The 17,078-nt window shown below is 32.5% G+C and overlaps 1 protein-coding gene across 2 annotated transcripts in view; it reads right to left on the bottom strand.

The window, feature by feature from the left end:
* Window positions 1-2,378, bottom strand: part of Ddr (discoidin domain-containing receptor 2) — a 179,264-nt gene extending 176,886 nt beyond the window's left edge. Inside the window, exons 1-2 of one of the 2 annotated variants that reach the window (XM_072909085.1) lie at window positions 2,255-2,378; window positions 1,314-1,464 (exon numbers count right to left, since the gene is read on the bottom strand). The gene's annotated coding sequence lies outside the window, so the exon portion shown is untranslated. Of the gene's footprint in view, window positions 1-1,313 lie in introns of both variants that reach the window. The other variant, XM_072909076.1, reaches the window with a different exon arrangement.
* Between the last annotated feature and the right edge of the window lie 14,700 nt (window positions 2,379-17,078).

Below are 17,078 nucleotides of genomic sequence, written 5' to 3' on the forward strand. Positions count from 1 at the left end.
AGAGTAATTATTTAATAAAATAAACTGTATATTTCAAAATTTATATCTCTATTTAATACTTGCTCTCTCCGTTTTTTCAACTCTTCAGTTCTTTCTCTATCTTATTTTAGCTCAAAAACTTAATACTAATTAGATTCAAATAAAGAGATGGAGATGAAGATAGCAAAGGGTTAAAGAGATGAATACATATTTCAAACTTGACGTTCATCTCGGAAATATACATAAGATTGTTGACCAAATTACATGTAGATCAACTCTCTCTCTTCCAAGGAATCTCATGATTAAAGGCATAAGTAATAGCTAAAAATATATTTACTAGTTCAAAGCTCTATGTAACTTTGAGACGCTTCTGTCCTTGCTTCATAACTGATAGTTAAATATTCATGTACCTATACCGTGACGAGCATAATTGAATATTTATAGATGTTCAAGATAAAAGGCTTGAATATTATATTTCTATATCCAGCAATATTCTATGCGCTTTAAACTTATTGAAAAATTAAACATCTATTAGATAAATAAACTTTTTAGCCATATTTATAATTTGGCATGCGTTATTATAAATATACAATGATATCTTGCAAAGGGAAGAGAAAAAGAGAGTATTCTATGATTTCTGATGTATTATATAAACAATATAAAATAACTCTAAAAGAATTTTAAAAAATTTATCATAAATACTGTGTGTATTATTTTACTATATCATATTATAAAATCATGTATCATATTATAAAATAAAAACAGTTGTTTGTTATACATGCCGAATATGCGACGCTTTTCTACATTAATCTAATTTTAACTTCGTTTCTCTTTATACTAAATTTTAAAAAATGTTTTCATGTTGTACACAATACGGTAGCCGTATATATTTTTCTTTTTTGTAGAGGTTGCTAAAAAATCCAATTTACAAGAAAATAAAATAAATTTAAATTGGGGAGAGAAAGAGAGAGAGAAAAAGAGAAAGAAAATTTTGCAAAACGCACGTTTGAAATGTTGATTAATACTGTCCTCTCTCCTTCCTACCCTCTCTCTTCCTTTTTCCCTCTCTCCCTCTTTCTCCTTCCCTTCCTCCCCCCTCTCTCTCTTTTTCCTCTCTCCTTCTCTCTTTCTCTTTCTCATTATATATACAGTCAAATTGTATGCTTACACACATGCTCAGATTTAATTAAAATAGCCTAAAATTACAATTTGGCAGTCTCATTATATCATTATAATCTTAAGCAACACATTTTTCGTACACGTTCAGGAGTAGTCGCTGATCAATAGTTTCTACGTCAAAATGTTATTTAAATAGTGCAATTATAATTACTTACCATCAGCTAATGTGCGAAGTTACATCTCGTCCGAGGAACACAGTTTGGAAGAATGGTCGCGTGCGCGCTCGCGCACATACACATTCACACTCGCACGTAACCTCGGCGGACGACAGGGATGAACGAGGGATGGACTAGGTGAAGTTTGACACTATGCAAAAGTTACATTTAAATTAGGTTAGGTTAGGTCACGTCAACGCCAGATTATGTCGAAGACGATCTATCTTTTCCTGCCGCGCGCACACTCGTCGAGTAGGCGGAGATCGTCCTCGCCTTTCGCGCGAAAAATTACGCGCGTCTTGACGTCACTAGTTGGAATATCCAATTCCGCTCGATTCCGCGGATTTCTATTGGCTTAAACTTTTCCGAACATCTATCGACGCACATTCGATCGTCGACGCGCAAATTACGCAATATCGTCTTTTGAAAGAAAACACGCGTCGCGTTTTCGATCCCACGGTGGGGTCAGGTAATCCTTTTCGCGATGTCGTCCTTGTTGCCGCGATATTCTTCTCGATGAAAAACGATCCGCCTGTTATCGGATTTTTCACTCGCTCGAACGTAACGTAGATAGAAGCGGAGGTTCTCGAAAGACAGCTGCAAGCTTCGATGACGATAGTTTCATCGCGTTGCTCTAAACGACTGATGGGCTGTCTCGCGTGACAAGCTCAAAGCGGTGCGCGATTACCTGAATCGTGTTGCACATCGAGATCGATGTGTTCCGGAGAATAATTTATGATTGAGCAACACGCGGTAACAGCGCCCTCGATATATATTTCAATTTCGATTCCGTCACAATTAAAGAGTGCTTAACACGAGCTTAAAGGCGACTGTTTAAAATCAAGATGCCTCACGATTACGATTAATTGAACGATTAATTAAAGAAAGTACTGTTCGTCACGTACACACTTTAATAAATTTTCATATACATGTATATATACCTCGTATGCTGTCAATATACAACGTGGTATGTCTCGCGTGGCAGGTTGACGAATGCGCGCACACGCACACAGTGGAACCGCGGACTTGCGAGAGAGCGCGCCACACGACCTTTGCCGATGCGCGGTTCGAGTACGACTGAGCAAGCGAGTCGACTCGAGCTCGGCGGCTCGGCGGGCTCGAAAGCCACGAGCCGCGTACTACAGCCGACCGGCGACGACGGACCAATCAGCGTTGTCCTCCGCGCGAGCAGTGATACTCAATGATTGTCTATATAGGTATTTATATGTTCATGCATATATTCTTTTCGTATCAACGGCCCTTCGCGTTTAAATGAATTCTGTCTTATGTTTGAGAAAGTAAAATAATATCTTCACATTGATAACTTATTCTACAATTCTTATTGTTAGACAAATAATTGGGACAATGAATTGGTAACTATTTAAGTATATTATTGCATTTTTATTACATTATATAGTATGTTAAGAGACACGAGCGATAAGCGTTACCGCTACATGAATTTTTATCATCGTTTAAAGTAACATAATCGTATCTTTTTCGAAAATTGAAATATTTTGCTATAGTTTTTACTTATTATTATATGATTATATATCAATTAAAATAATTATTTACTGAGAAATCTATCTTATTGTTAGACATTATATTACTTGCATACTATTTACTGTCACGGTGTCACTTAGAACAATCATGATGTACGAATATATTTATTGTTAGATGCAATGCGTTTGAGACCCGCGACCCGCAAGTAACAATCTTCAAACGTGACGACATTCGTACGTCAAATGCTATGTCACTAGTTATTATCACTAGTTGTCACTGTTGTTTGATTTTTTTGTAAAGCCCGCAGCGTACGCACATAGGTGCGCGGTTTTATGCTAAATCGCACTGTGTGTTACGGACTTAAATTCATAAAGTGTCGTTGTGCCGCGATTCTCCATGATATTTGCTCGTATCCTATTGACCGCTTACTTCTGTGTAAATAAAAAATGACTCGCGTATAAATCGATATCAAGAATGCCGAATAAAGTACCATGTGACCGCTTAACGTGTTTTGCGGTGTACGCGATCGTATTTCACGTTGGCACATTGCCGGACGTTTTGAATAACCATCGATGTAGGTATAGTAGCCATTTTGAGAGAAGTCAAAATTTTAGAATATTGACAATATCTCAATAACTGATGAACAAGACACGTCTAAAAAGATTAACGTTCAAACTTTATTCGTTTGAATTTAAAAAAAAAGTTCTATATTGTGTGTGCACTACAGGAACATTTTTGCCGATTTTAGCTTTTCGCTTTTATACAGTGACAGAAAAATTCAAATCATACCACGTTACATACGTTTCTCGCGTTTTTATTCAAACGCGAAAATAGACGGCGCGAGTACCGAATGCAGTGTCACAACGATATTGTTGTAACATGTTGTACAAAATCATTATTATATAACTATGTATATTTTTCAGTATTTATATTCCTGCGAGAGAGAGTGTACGTGTGAAGTTGAAGTGAAAGAGTCTCGAGCATAGAAATTGACGCAAAGAATGAAGCAGCTGACGGCGGTAACTGCGATACAACGGCTGGTGAGTAAATTTATTCGATGCATGCAAATGATTTAATTATAATTTCGCTTTAGAATACAAAGAAGTGTGCAATCTTGTGAAATAATAAATTATACGAATATAAAATTTTTTTATGCCGTCACAAGATTATGTTAAATCAGTAAAATAAACAAATAACGTTTATATTTTATAATATAATTATAAAATAAAAATATGCTTTTAAATATTTTTCCAATAGATTAACATATCTATTTTATTATTACAATATTTATTTATATTTATTTTTTATATAATAAAAATTTTGCGTTTTAAAATTTTACGTTTTTAACAGTAGACCTATAATATTTTAATGCGTATATAATATTTTAATTTGATATAATCGTTTTATTATTCCATATTTTCAAGTATTTTCAACATAATATTATCAACAATATTTTATACATAATAATTTAATATTATTATGTATATTGCATGTATATTATATGCATGTATTTTGCATATTTTTGTACAATTATATGTATATATTTTGTTAAATTTCAATTTTGTGCCAATTTTGCAATTGACATTCATATACAAGAAAGAAATTTCTGTTAAATTTATTATAAATTATAAAATAAAGTTAGTTATTATAACATATATCTCACAATATACAAAAACACATTTGTCTGATGGTTTTCCATCATGAAAGTACATTAGTCAAAAGATGGAATTAGTTTCGCACACAATAGAATTGTTCATTAATCAAGGCTGCCATACCTTATCTACGATTTCATACCGGATTTATGTTTGTCCGCTTTATAAACAAATACTGCAAACGTTTCATACCTGTGTTACTTTGAACATAATATTGATTAAAATCGATTGAAACTCTTTCGACGAAACGTGTAAATATATCATTATTACTCATCATTATATGAATGCAATAATAGGAAAGCTTGGAAATTCTAATTTTATTTATACTTAATCGAAATCTGAAATACCTTAAATCTCATTATGTGTACTGTCACACAATTTCATGACACAGGTAAAACTTATAATATATTATGGACAGACATATATATCCTCTGTGCAGAAGGGAGGGGATGTACGCGCGAGAGATGTGCAATCTGGAAAAGCTATTTTGATACCTTAAAATGCAGTGGGAAAACCAGATAAAGGATTTTACTTTAGCCTGACGAACGACAATGCACAGGCGGAACGAATCAGGGATTTCTAGATTCCGAAGAGAAACCGATATCACAGCACAGATCTCTCGCGGACGCTCATGTATATGTACATGCGAAAGCGCGCAAAATACGAGATACGTCGCGATGAAATTCGAGGAAGGATATTCGATGCGCCCAACGAAAAATACAGTCTAACGGAAAAAGAAAACTTTCCATTAGGGATACGGTCGCATATATAGTATGGTAACATCAGTGTACGTTTTCTACGTGACGACGAAGGAATGGATTATCGGAATATACGGAGAATTTCTTACCCAATATACGCGACGATATATGAAAATGTGTCCTTGCGAAAGTCTTTGTGATCGTTTTATATTCACTTTTTCAATATTCGTCGTTGAGTTTGTCGAAAACCTCTCGTGTTACAATATAATTCACGGCGTCAACATTGGCCTCTCTCAACGTTGTACAAAGATTAAAAAAGATATCGCTATCTTATTTTTCTTGCAAGGAAAATAAATATTTCTATCAACATGATAGAGGACTGCTTGATTTATTCGCGATAAGTAAAAGCATTATAAGCATATATTTCACAATCTAGTTTGTTGAATCCCGTATTTGGTATTTTATCCCATTTGGATGGAATATATAGGATCGTATTCGTGACAACATGCTTCAGCGTTTTTACCTTCCGCATCGCTGAACCGATAATCTATTTTCAGAAATATATTTCGCCCGCATCTCGCTCACGACGATCGGATTGATATCGCGAAACACGCCGTGACGCGTCGTTTATCGCTTTTCGCGCGAGTTTTTCCGGACGTAGGTTACGTGAAAAGGTCTGCTTTCTAGGTAAATCTAATATCGTTTTTACCTATTTACTTACGTCTCGCAGAAGAATGGAGACGCGAAGTAATGCGTCTAGAAAATCGTGGATTTTAAAGACCTGTAGAATTCCCGAAAAAATCTTTCTACATAAAATTCGCGTATGTATTTATGTATTCTTATGTACGAACTCACGCACACATAAAATATGTGATATATATTTTTGAAAATTAATAACATAATATAATAAAACCAACATCATATATATGACATGGGTATTGTTCGTATATCTCTCAAAATGCAACATAAATTTTCTTAAAGATAGCGATATTTATTTCGCTTGTCAATAACAAAGAATGTCAACAACATTAGTGAACAACTAGGAGATGCACGTAGTTGTTTCCAATATAAGCAGTAAATGGTTTCTACAAACTAGTGCATTCTACTTTCGAACTCATTCTTTTTCTCATTGTGTCTTTACGACTTGGCATTCAACAATTAGATTTTACAAATGGAAAAGGAAAAATAGAATTATTTTAATGAAAATGTAAGCTTTGTTTCACTTCCATTTGCGCTTCTGTCACCCAGTACCCTATTTTTATTTTCTTATTCCTATTTTAATAAAAAAAAATTGAAACGAGTATCTATATATAAACAATTTATATAAACCCTGCTTTTCTTTATTTACCAAAATTAAAAATATACAACTAAATTATAATACTTAATTAAATATAGTCTTCTAACAATATACATATCTTTTTCATATTTACTCAATTGTACTTTTGATCTACAATTCTTTAACTCGGTTTACAAATATTTTATTATTGTGTTTAAATACAAATTTATATATGAAAAATTGAATATGTGAAAAACAGTATAATAAAGTTAATAAGAATATATATACATATACATATATACATTACAAAATGGTAGTTTTATGTTTCCTTCTTATTCACCCCGTTATACCCATTTTCCATATATTCAAATATATATATATATATATATATATATATATAGGTACGACACACATACATGCTATATAATACATGCCAAAATGCACACGCAAAGTTCTACGAGTAGAAATCGACGGTACTGTCAACATACGAGCAGTCCGCCTCGTTGATTAGCTGTTCGCTCGTAGATACGCCATTTTCGGTTGCTTGCCCTACCTAAATCCGATACTGATCGTACATCGTACACCGCAATTAATTTCAACACGATGCTCAATCAAAATTCTCTGTAATTCGATATATTATAATTTTGGGAAATAAAGATAGAGAAGAAAGAAAAGAGATGTGTGGAAAGATCGATTGTCAAAAATAAAAGCTTTTAAAATTTGATACTATATATATATTATATTTATAATCTCTTAGACATAAAAACTCACTTAGTTTTTGAACGTAAAAATATTATTGATTCAAAAACTATATACTGATTTCACTTAAAAAAGATTCGTATTCGAATATTTTTTTCAACAAATCTGAACAAAAACATTTTTTCTCATTTCATTTATATGATCCATTGTCATAATTTTATTATATAAACTTAAATATTTAACATGTTTTAATCGATTGTATAATTGACATAATATGATAATAATATGTATAAGATCGCAACTGAATAATCGTAACTACATCGAATTTCGATTAACTCAACGGCAACTACGTCTTAATCGATCTCACATAATGTATTCGTTAGTCTAGTCTGGTGTATATATCGCGACTTCGATATCGGGCTTCGGCAATGATTGGTTCACTTGGAAGTGGGAACTGAGCCACGACTAAATCCATGCGCGATGGTTTAACCGGGTCGAATAGCAGCACCCTATAATCGAAACGTTATAGCCATACGCGAGAGTGTAGATCATGTTATATGATCGCCTCCATTAACGCATACATATACTTCCATACGAAGTATACGTGACTGCGCGCGGGCGCGTATCGTGCCACGGATGCTTGCACGATCATAGGTGCATGCCATTCCATGCGGCGGCCAGCCCCGTTTTTGGTTGATAAAAGGGAGTTCATAGAACACATGGAGACTCATCAGGATCTACGAATAGCTCGTCCGGCTGTATTGGCATTCCACGCGTATCGAAATCGATTCGCCAAAAGGATCAAAGGAGATCCCACGCGAATGCGTTATTATGCGAGACGGTTCAGCAACCCGGCCAGAAATTGATAAATATGCGACACCAGAACACAGCATGCTAATCAATTTCGTTGTATGTATTTGCGAGAATTACATTACGTATTTATACAAGGAATATACACGAATCAATTAATGGAAATGTATGTAGTAGAGAAGCGAAAATAATTTTGCATTTTTTCAACATGATTTTGTTATCTTGCTAAACTTTTATTTTTTTATTTTACTTAATACATAATACATATATTTTTATATATAATTTATTCTTTTGTTCTATATTTATTATATATATATTTTTTTAATCTTTTCTGATTGTAAGAATGACGCACACCACGAGCAGTAAAAGATTAAAATAAATTTAAAAGATAGTTTTTTTATTATTTAACAGCCTCTGGGCGTATAGGCTACGTCCGTGTTCGATACGCGTCAAAGATCTAACTCTTACTTCTTTGAATTTGCGTCTGCCCGTCAGAGCTCCTTGTACATGTTTTTATTTTCTCTGATCCTTCTAGATCTTTCGATTTTGTCGGTCACCGTCGTCTTTGTTAAAGTCTTGCGCGTTATGATCTCGATAATGTTATAGGTCATTCGCTGTCGCTATCTAATACTAACAATAGGATAATATCAACGATTTACAATAGTTTTAAATTATATATATATAACGGCTTACATAATTTCTATATTAATATATAGATTATTTATTTTTATACATGCTAAGATATATTATAATATTGTACATGTTAATAAATCGTTAAAAATGACGAGACGATAGAAGGAACTTGTTAAATTTAAATTTTAATCTCAAGATTTGCAATAAATGCCAAAATAAAAATAGCACAGGCGATATATTACATGTTTTCAATATCGTTTGGCTTAAGTTAATTGGGATTCTGCGACGACAGGAAGGGACTAGAAGGTTAGTCGTCGAGCGTGTATCGCATTAGGAAGGGTATGCGCCAGGAATACAGTAATTATGATTCTCGGACGCATCGCATTCAGAGGGAAATGAACTTTGCGTCCCGACACGCGACTTCATTAACGAATGACCACGTTGAATGGACCTAAACATCCTAGTTCCTCGATTCTCAGAATACCCAGTTGTTCCCACGGGGAAAAGGGGAATAAGGGAATCAAGAGACATGATTAATTGCTCGTCGTCTAATTATCAATTAGGAGGACGACCTGGGGTGTCATTCAGGATCCTTACTTTTCCATCGTTTTCCACGCCCGAAATCTATTAGACTAATTATTGTCACAACCTTACCGTTTCCATTAGTTCAACTCATCCGGAACATAGATCTGGAATGCGACGTATTCGCTTCCGATCGAACGTATTAATTTATCTCAATTGATGAGAATCGCGCTTAGAAAATTAATCCGGGTATATATTTACTTGGTACAATGCTAACCGAGAGATTTTTCCCAGATCAATCGACGAATATATTTTGTCGACTTGTTACATTGTCAGCAAGATATTTCTTTGATAAAACTGAGAAGAGAAAACATACGTTGCGAATAAAAACTTGGACGAAATATTTGGTAAACGGTGGTTGCTGTGCGAATGTTTAGCTTGTATATATATAAACAGATTACGTGCACTTGTGTGTATCGATACACTGAAATATTGAATAAGAGAAATACGTGAATGAACATACGAATTTATAAAAATCAGAGAAGAGAAACTCTCTCACAGTGTTCATACAACACGTTTTCTTAATTCTTTGAACATTCTTTATTAAATATTGCTTTGCGATAACAAAAATTGAATGAAACTATTCAATAGTAATGCGATCATATAATTCAACTGATTCGATCATTTATATATATATATATATATATATATACTGATATTTTATATGATTTATTTTCTGTTTTAATTAATATAAAATATATATATTTTTATTAAATATACTCAAAGTGTCAATATAAACAATGATAATTAAATAGCTTTATTAATAAAGATGGAATGACCATATAATCGAAACACATAGAAAATGACGTAAAGTAGTTACATTTTTTATAGATCAATATTATTGAATATAGGCGGCATATGCGATCACTTGAACTCAACAGAAGGACGATAGCCACCCAGGGCAAAGGGCTGTTCTTCTTGAAATATTTATGCGTTTGCTGCGGAAAGCGTAAATATTGTATGGGCCTCGATGCCTTCAGATGCGATAGGATATACGCCTCGGCAAAAGGGAGGATCGAGAACACAGGCGGCAGATCTCCCCTTTCGACTGAATCAATTTTCCTTATTTATCACCGGCAATTGTTTTTCGATATCGCTCCCTATGGGAAACATCGACACGTTTGGCTTACGGCACATGTCTTGAACGTCACTGTACGTCATAGATATTTAAAATATATGAAAATAAATTTTGGATTATTCATATTAAACTTGTATGTGCTTTTCTAACGTGTTTCAAGAAAGATCACAAAATAGTACGTATTTATCAATATATCTAACCTATTTCTGATAATAAATGTATTGTCAGATATAATTTTTCTATAATTTCAAACTCATTCATATATTATTCATATTTATTTATGTGTCAATTATGCCAAATAATTATTCCATACTAATATTTTATCTATACTTTCATTAATTTTCTTCATTATTGATCAGTCATTAAAACAGTATGATAATTATTTCATAGTCCTTTGAAAAATTGAAGAGACATATGCATAACGAGAACGACATCAATCACTGTTTCCTCATAAAAGATGTTTTATGCTACATGAAAATATAAATCACATTTCTGAGATATTATTAAGTATCTTTTATTTATAGAAGAAGCTCTTCGTCCCAACGCTCACTTAATCCTCAAAGATGTCTTGTCACTGCAGACCTTGGCACGTCGCGCATTTTTCCATAAGCTTCAGCTCCGGAAAATCTCTTTTGAAAGAAAAAAATAGAGCTCCCCCATTAAGTAAAATGCCGAACAAATAAGGATTTTCTCTTGGAGCGAAGTACCTTTAACGTTATCGAAAGTCAGACAAAATTCGAAGAGACGATGCGGAATAGCATGCACTAGATACGCGTCTTACTTTATTCGTCGAAGAATATTACTTAGATGTAACAATTCTATTCACGCGTGGCTTCTTTATACATTTCCGTCTGTTTTTTATATGTTTATGTTGACTTTATTGCGAATATAATTTTGTCGATGCAGTCAATTTAAAATAACGAGATAGCGCATATTGCATTACATTTATCCAATATTTAACGGAAATGGCACACGTACATTAAAATTAACGCTAAATGCGTTAATTATGAATAGCATATTGACATATGGGCGTATAGCTCGTTGTGATAATTAAGTGAACGTTTATCATGTCCTGATTTGATGTAATCGAGTTTGGTTTATGACAAAGCTATACTATATTAATAATCCTCTCTACGCACACTATGTTAAATGTAAATTATTTTTGTCATTTTTTTATCTGATGCATTTTCTTTTGAAACACTTTCCTTTGACAGAGATAACAATGCTACGCGATAGACACTTCAGAGATAAATGCATCAATAATATATTTTACTTGCACAAACATATGGTCTTAAGTTAAAGATGACATCGTTTAACAAGAATTTTCTCTGACTCTATTGCCTCACACTCCTATAGTTTACAAAGAACGAGCCTCATTCGTTTCTGCATAACGATGAAATTCAGGATGCACAATGTTGATATATATATATATATATATATATATATATATATATATATATATATATATATCTATTCACAAAGTATGCTTGACATTTGCGAGAATGCACGAGATAGAAGATGACTACAGAAAAAAAAAAGAAAAGAAAGAGAGGACAATTAAATAAATGCACGTTAATAGCTTGAACTGAGAAAGTACAGAAAACTTATTCAGTATCTGTGTGATGTAATAATTTTTCTTATTTTTTAAATTATTTATTAACAATTATTATTAGCCATAAAGGTGTATCATTATAAACTTAGTTTTTCGATATGATTATTAATTGTATTACATTAATTTTTTATTAATTTATTATTTTTTACTTGCAAGTTCTCTACAACAAAATAAGTTGGTATTTATTTTTGGTCTATGGAACAAACGCCACACAAAGTACAAAGTGTGCAAATATACGTGACGTCGTAAATGTCATTTTCCATTTCGCGTATCGCACGAATTTAGTCCTTGCTACATAAAGTCTAAATAACTCTGTCTCTCTTTCTCTTTCTCTCTCTCTCTCTCTCTCTCTCTCTCTCTCTTTCTCTTTCTCTTTCTCTTTCTCTCTGTCTCTCTCTCTCTCTTGCTTTCACCATTTTCCATCGGCGCGCGTTCTCCTTAGATGTCGTCTCGCTAACAAGTTGGTTGCGAAGTCGTGTCTAACTTGATTAATGGAATACTTGACTTATAGTTACGTAATAACCGAGCCTTCGTCCTTTAACCATATACTTCATCACCTTCGTCGGCACTCGACATGTCAATGATCATGTTGAAAGTTCCTTCGAGAGCTAAATTAAAGATTACGAAAGTAGATTTATGTGTATGTTGTACTTTGTTAATATTACATGATGCTTATAAAACTGTTTAATTAGCCATGCGCATTATGTATATATCGGTTCCAATTTGTAACATAATGCAATTTTATCCTTCTAATGCAACATCGTCATAATAGCGATAGTTACTGTAATAACGATTTATGTAGGTATCTTAGGGCAATTAGATTCCTATAGTTGATCAGAAATATAAATATCCCCGAGCATTACATAAATTTGCTTGCAAAATGTATATCATCATGCAAAATACATAGATATACGAGACATATAATTTATAGTAATTCGAAGGTAATTGGTAATGCAGAAGCGTATACCGTCAATATCTTGTCAATTTCTTAACGTAATATCAGTAATACTTTACACTTTCTCGAAACTAAGTCAAACTTCTTCTCAACATGCGCAATGCGCATAACATCTCTGGAATATATATCCAAAGTTTACGGTCTTGAAAAAGTTAGTTAGTACCTAGCCACCGTATCTGAGCCTTTCCATCTTTTACAGTTCTAAAATATAATAATTATTTTAAGTTGTTGTTCGAGAATTAAAAGCTTGGTTAATCAAAGTTAGACTCATGCAACTCGATGCTTCTCCACTTTTGTAAAAATTCGATTTTTAATCGCAAAAAGTAAGACTCGTGTGAATTTAAAAGCGAGACATATGTAAGAAAAAGAAAAAAAAAACATTATGATACAGCTGTTTAAGATTTTACGACAACGTTGGTCTATAAAAACGCGCGCGTTCGATTTTTACTAAACCTCGCGCAGTATAAGCCACCTTATATCTACTTAAGAAATTGGTTCTATCACGCTGAAATCCTGACGATATTTAAGTCATGAAATAGCGTAACTACTTCCTGACCTTGAGCTCCGATGTTTTGTCGAGGCTTTCCGGCACAGATGTTACCGATTACTGGAGCAACCGTCTCAGCAACTTGTTACCGATTTTTCAAGGCATACTGTGGGGTGTATTTCTCGTTAAACTTAAATTCAGATAAATTAAGGGAGGCGGAATCTCGTGGAAAATAAGATTGGTGCCGTAGTGTAGGTGAATAAGAAAGTATTTGCGCTCCTCCTCCTTCCCTACGTATATTTCTCTTTACTTTTTTCTCTCCTTCTTCAGGTTTTTTTTTTCACTGAAAGGCGATGGGCAAGTTCGCCGGAAATAGGTTGGGCGTACGGATACAAGGAGTATTTTTAACAGAGTTGAGGTAAGGATTTGCATAGACAATAAGGGCTCCACGATATATTGCAAGAACTTTTAACATTCGAGCCTCCTTTCTGAAGCTTTGCTCGCGGTATGAATAAGCCGTAAATAATTTTCCATTCGACTTTGCCTCTCGTGAAGCCTGAAGCTTCGTGGCGCGGAGAAGCACTCGACAATAGCGAATGCTTTTGCAACGCCGTAGTTTTAGATTCGCACCGATCTTTTATGAAACCACTTTCAAAAACTATTTTACTGCTCATTAAGAGTTATATCCAGTATTGATGTAATGATGTACTTTCGAGAGACAGTAAATGAGTTCAACAACTCTTGATATTAATTATTTTTTACTTTTTTCAAAACAGATGGATTCTATTATAATATTATATAAAATAAAAATGTGTTTATGTGATATAAGCTTTGCTCAATTTTATAAACTTATTATATAATTACACATTAATATGTTACATAATATAATTAATGCTGACTTTATTTTTAAGTAAAAATTCTCATTTGTAAACAATAATTTGTACAATATATATTGTATCTGATGCAAAAATGTTTATGGCGTCAAGCTTCGTTCAATAACGTTTATAAACTTATTATATAATTACAAATTAATTATGGTACATAATATATGTATTGCAAATATATATATATATATATATATATATACACATATTTATATATATATATATATTTTTGCATTACATATATTATGTACCATAATTAATTTGTAATTATATAATAAGTTTATAAAATTGAGCGAAATTTGACGCCATAAACATTTTTGCATCAGATACGATATTATAAGATATATAATTTTCTTTCTGTATTATTTATAAAATCAAAATTTAGTAATTACTTGAATAAATTTATAAAATACTATGCTCCCTCTCGCGTTAGGCGAATGTACCAATAGATGCATGAGATTCTTTTGCTAAGTTGTCGGTGCAGCTGCAGAAACGCGTTCTATTCTGACCAAGGGTGGAAACTCCAAATAGTTGAACAATTTCTCGAGCGGCGGCGCCACAAATCACGAGGGGTAAATTTCACCCTTCTAATTGTATTATCGTGAATTATTTGTATATGTATAATATATATCGATCGCTCATCAATCTTATTTTTATTATTCAAAAATATGTGTTTAATCTGGAATTTATTCTTAAAGATAACAAAAATTTTTAACAATTACTTGATTACAAAATAAAATTAATTAAAATAATTTTTTTTTTAAATTACTTATAGCACATAAAATTTTTAGTTGCTTATTTTTGCTCATATATTGCTTGTATTTGTCTTTTATTACTTGTATTTATCTTTTTTAAATATTTCTACAGAACTTAGCAATAGGCAATTAACAAGTTGAAAGACATGGATTTATGTAATCCATCTCGTGTGTATGTTTAATTTAAAATTTGATAAAAATTTATGAGGCTTATTGACTTTCGATTATCTTTCTAATTACTGATTCCTGCTACGCAAATTGCAATGTCGTATGTATCAGTATCGGAAAGGTTTGGCAGGACTATCGATCTCCGCAGATCCCACCAGTGGCACAACCTGCAAAAGTACATCGGCCAATTCGCCGAGAAACGGAGAGGATGGGTCGTGAGAACGGCGTCATTACTCAAATTCTCATTAGCAACGCTAGAGTCGAGCCATCCAGCGAGTTTACTAATTAACGCAGCCAGGGTGGTCCTTTAATATTAGGAGGAGGATCTTGTATGAGAGGGAAGACGCGACAGTAGGATATATTGTTGCCCGTTTTCATTACCAAAGAGACAAATACCCGATTGAGGTAGCTGATTGAGGGTTTCTTTCACTCTTCTATGTTCTTTGTTTCTTTCTTTTACAGATTTACGAGACAATAGACTTTGCGAAGTACTCCCTTTGAAAGTCTAATGTATGTAATTATTAAATTCTTTTTAATAAAATTATTTTTATTAATTACATAAATGTTCTCGTGTATTCGTTTACTTTAATTGTCTTAATTTATGTAATCTTTTTGACAAAACGCTTATACAAAGCGCGCATTACTTTTTGATAAATTTTTAACAAATTTTATCAAAAAGATTGCATATAAATTAAAACGATTGTAGAATTAAACTATTACAGAAGAATATATATGTGATTAATATTTGTATGATTTTCATTACATTATTACAATTAAAGGACACTTTAATGTATGGAATATAGAGATAAAACTTGAATATATATGAAAAAGAATTAAATAAGTTTTCAATTAAATAATTTTTAATTCTGTAATCACGAATATCATTAATTTCTTTTGAAAATGCTAAAACATTTACAAGTAACGTGAAAAATTTTGTGCATGTTGTATGAAAATTTATATAAAACTTTAAACTTGAAACCTTCTATTTTCAATTATTCAAGAAGGAGTGAGTTAAAGTTTTTCACTTTGACCTTAAACTTGAAAAAATTTGAAGATTTCGTTTAACTCATTAGAAATTTAATCATACTTTGTGCGTAATTTGTGCATACTTTCGAAAACCCTTTTATTTGTGTGATACGAATTTTCATTCATCAATATTATTATACATTGAAACTATACATGTATGCAATTATTTTTTATTGTTTTATTTATCCAATAATGTTTATTATTAATTATTATTATCTAATTATTTATTGTCGAACTAATCATCAAATATTATTTTATGTTTAATATATTATTATTTTTCAGAAAATATTTTATTTATTTTTTTTATATAGATAATAAAATATATAATAAATGTAAAAATTATTCTATTCAATTGATTTAATCTAAAAATTAATCTATTATTTTCATCAACTTCTATTTTTAATTATTCAAGAAAAAGTGAGTCAATCTGATATCTTACACTTATCATGTGCACAGCCTCAAAAAGCATAGCATGCCGCAAGGGTGTATCTCTCTTTCTCGATGTACTCGACGACGTCACAGGCATGTATACGATGTCGTAAAAATCGCGCGGTGCGGAGGATTCTCAAGAATGGAGTATTGCTTTCTAGATATCCTATACTCGTAAAATAGCCTTAATGCACCCCCTTTGCGACCGGTGCTATCGATCCTCGCTCTTCGGAGACGATGTAAGTACACGTACGCTACCGCTAGTACACTGTAGATGACTGTGCATTTCATGTCTGGCAACATATATTGTGGCAGTTACTACGGTATCTTACTTTCTGCCTTTTCGCTGGAATTTGCACACTAGAAAATCTAAATAATATCTGCAAAAATATAGATCTAAAAGTATAATCGAAATATCTGATCAAAGTAAGATATAAATGTGTTTAAAAAAAATAACAATGTTGACGAATTAAAAACTGCATTGTAAAGTGTATTAAAAAAGTATTAATTATTAATATTAT

Source organism: Anoplolepis gracilipes, chromosome 2, assembly GCF_047496725.1.
Source record: "Anoplolepis gracilipes chromosome 2, ASM4749672v1, whole genome shotgun sequence".
In the NCBI taxonomy this organism is placed as follows: Eukaryota; Metazoa; Arthropoda; class Insecta; order Hymenoptera; family Formicidae; genus Anoplolepis; species Anoplolepis gracilipes.